At 30.8% G+C, this 3,308-nt stretch overlaps 1 non-coding gene across 1 annotated transcript; it reads right to left on the bottom strand.

Annotated features, from left to right (window-relative positions):
- Nucleotides 1-234: 234 nt before the first annotated feature.
- On the bottom strand, nucleotides 235-336 carry LOC117063800. Its single transcript, XR_004429084.1, has one exon. It is a non-coding gene; the product is annotated as a U6 spliceosomal RNA (small nuclear RNA).
- Between the last annotated feature and the right edge of the window lie 2,972 nt (nucleotides 337-3,308).

The raw sequence follows: 3,308 nt of genomic DNA, 5'->3' as shown, positions 1-3,308 counted from the left end.
GCATGAGAATAAAGTAGCATACTGGGGAGGGTAGTGTTAAGGAAGTAAAATAGAGTACTTTCACAAATAAGATCTATAATTTGAAATTTAAAAATTACTTTAATATATGAAAATTCTAACTTTAAATATTGCTAACCTACTTCCAGTAAAAGTAGCTATCCACCATTGAATGTCTTGCAGAATCCCTTTCAAATTTATAATTCAGCAATTCTTTCCAAGAGCATGTTTCACAAAATGCATACAGAGTGCTTCCTGAAGTTGTATGTCATTGTTTGCAAGGACCCTGATAATCTTCTCTGAGTCATTCCAATTTTAGCGTATGTGCCACCAAGGCAAGCATGATTTTAAGATTTTTTTTTTGGTCTTATTAGTCTCAATGATCATTAGACAAACTTTTAAATATTTAAAATGTTTCTTATAAATTGAAAGGTATAAGTATATGTATTTATGGGGTAAAATACGATGCTATGATTTATAAATGTGAAATAATTAAATCAAACTAATTCGCATACCCATAATGTCAAAGTCTTACTATTTTTGTATTGAGAACATTTGAAATTTATTATTTTAGCCATTTTTAAATGGACAATACACTGTAATTAACTACAGTCATCATGCTATGGAATTGATCTGAAGAAAAAAAAAACCTTCATTCTTCCTTTCTAAGCTTTTGTACCCTTTGACCATCATCTCCTTATTTCTCCACCTCTAGCCTCTGCAATTTATATGTTACTCTCTGTTTTTATGAGTTCAATTGTTTTAGATGCCACATATAAGTGAGAACAAGTGGTATTTATTTTTCTGTACCTAGATTATTTCACTTAGCATAATGTTCTCCAATTCCATCCATGTTACAAATGATCACATTTCCTTCTTTTTTTTTTTTTTTTTAAGGCTGAAGAGTATTCTATTAAGTATATATACCGCATTTTCTTTATGTACTTATCTGTTAATGGCTGCTGAGGTTGGCCATCGTGAAAATTACTGCAAAGAACATGGGAGTACAGACATCTCTTCAACAAACTAATTTCAAATATCCTGTGTAAATATCCAGAAATGGGATTGCTAAGTCACATGGTGTTCTATTTTAAGTTTTTTGAGGAACCTCCATATAGTTTTCCATGTGGCTGTACTAATTAATATTCTTGCCAACAATATACAAGTGTACCTTGCTCTCCACATCCTCCAACACTAGTTAAATTTCCTTTTTGATACCAACCATTCTGACAGGTGTGAGGTGATATTTCATTGTGGTATTTATTTGGATTTTCCTAATGATTATCTCTAATGATTATTAATGTTGAACATTTTTCATTCATCTGTTGGCCATTTGTATGTCTTTTTTAAAAAGTCTAACCAGGTCCCTTGCCCATTTTTTTAAATCAAGTTATTTGTTTTCTTGCTATTGAGTTGCTTGAGTTCTTTATATATTTTGGATATAGACCTCTTATCAGATGTGGGGCTTATAAATATTTTCTCTCAATCCACAGGTTGTGTCTGCACACTGCTAATGCATTCCTTTGCTGTGCAGAAGTTTTTAGTTTGATGTAATGCCAGTTGTCTATTTTTGTTTTGTTGCCTGTGCTTTTGGGGTCAAATCCAAAAAAAATCATTGCTCAGGCCAATATCATATAGTTTTTCTAAAATGTTGTGTGTGTTTTCTTCTAGTAGTTTTACAGTTTCTGCTCTTACATGTAAGTCTTTATTAAATTTTGAGCAGATTTTTGTGTATGGTGTGAGATAAGGTTCCAATTTCATTCTTCTAAATGTAGATATCCAATTATCCCAGCAACACTTTTTGAAGAGACTGTCCTGTTCTTACTGTGTGTTGTTGGCCTCTTTGTCAAAAATCATTTCTGGGCTCTCTAATCTGTTGGTTTATGTGTCTATTTTTATTATAATACCATGCAGTTTTAATTACGTTAGTTTTGTAGTACACAGACATGCCTTGGAGATATTGCAGGTTTGGATCCAGATCACAGCAGTAAAGCAAATATCACAATAGGCAAGCCAAATGAATTTCTTGGTTTCTGAGTGCATATAAAAGTTATATTTAAACTATAATCTCTTAAGCGTGCAACAGCATTATGTCTTTTAAAAAGTGCAATATACAAATACTTTATTGCTAAAAAAATGCACACACAGGGACTTGAAGTGAGCACATGTTGTTGGAAAAATGGTGTTGACAGACTTGATCAATGCAATGTTGCCACAAACCTTCAATTTGTAAAAAATGCAATATCTGCAAAGTGCAATAAAGTGAAGTATAAAAAACAAACAAGTTATGTCTGTAGTTTGAAATCAGATAGTGTGACATCTTTAGCTTTGTTCTTTTTGTTCATGACTACCTTGGCTATTTAGGGATTTTGTGGTTCTATACATGTTTTAGGATGCCTCTTTCTATTTCTATGAAGAAAAATGAAATTTAGGGATTGCATTGACTCTATGCTCTACGGACTGCTTTGAGTAGTATGGACATTTTCACAATATTAATTCTCCCGGTATATGAACACAGGTTATTTTTTCTTTTATTTATGCTCTTTTCAATTTATTCTATGAATTTTTATAGGTTTTAGTTTACTTATTTTTTAACTCCTTGCTTAAATTTATTCCTAAGTATTTACTTTTTGGTAGTTATTGCATGTGGAATTTTTTGAATTGTTCATTCTTAAGAGTATAGAAACACGACTGATTTTGGGTTGTTGATTTGCATCTTGTAACTTCATTGCATTCATTTATTAGTTCCAACAGGGTTTTTTTTTTTTTTTTTTTTTGGTAAAGTCTAGGATTTTCTATATATAAGAAAATGTTGACAGGAAACAGCAACAATTTCACTCCTTTTTTTTTTTCCTATTTAAATGCTTTTTATTTATTTCTCTTGCTAATTACTCTGGCAAGAACTTTCACTACTATATTGAAGAGAAGCAATAGGTATCCTTTTTGAATTAAGAAAAGAAAAATAAGTACCTGTTTCTCAATTCAGAACTTAGAGAAAAGGCTTTAAATTTTTCACCATTCAGTATAATATTAGCTGTGGGCTTTTCATATATGGTATTTATTGTGTTGAAGTATATTCCTGTTCTAGCTAATTTGATGAGAATTTTTATTATAAAAGGATGATGAATTCTGTCAAATGCTTTTTCTGTATCTAATGAAATTATCATATGGTTTTTGTTCTTCATTCTGTTAATATGATGTATCATATTTATTGATTTTTGTATGTTGAATGATTTTTGTGTCCCAGAGATAAATTAGACTTGATCCTGGTGCATAAGTCCTTTTAAAATGTTGTTGAATTTGCTTTGTTA

The sequence above is a fragment of the Trachypithecus francoisi genome, unplaced genomic scaffold (genome assembly GCF_009764315.1).
Source record: "Trachypithecus francoisi isolate TF-2019V2 unplaced genomic scaffold, Tfra_2.0 Lachesis_group18, whole genome shotgun sequence".
NCBI lineage: Eukaryota > Metazoa > Chordata > Mammalia > Primates > Cercopithecidae > Trachypithecus > Trachypithecus francoisi.
The sequence above is the reverse complement of the archived record's forward strand: the minus strand, read 5'-3'. Positions and strand labels throughout refer to the sequence as shown.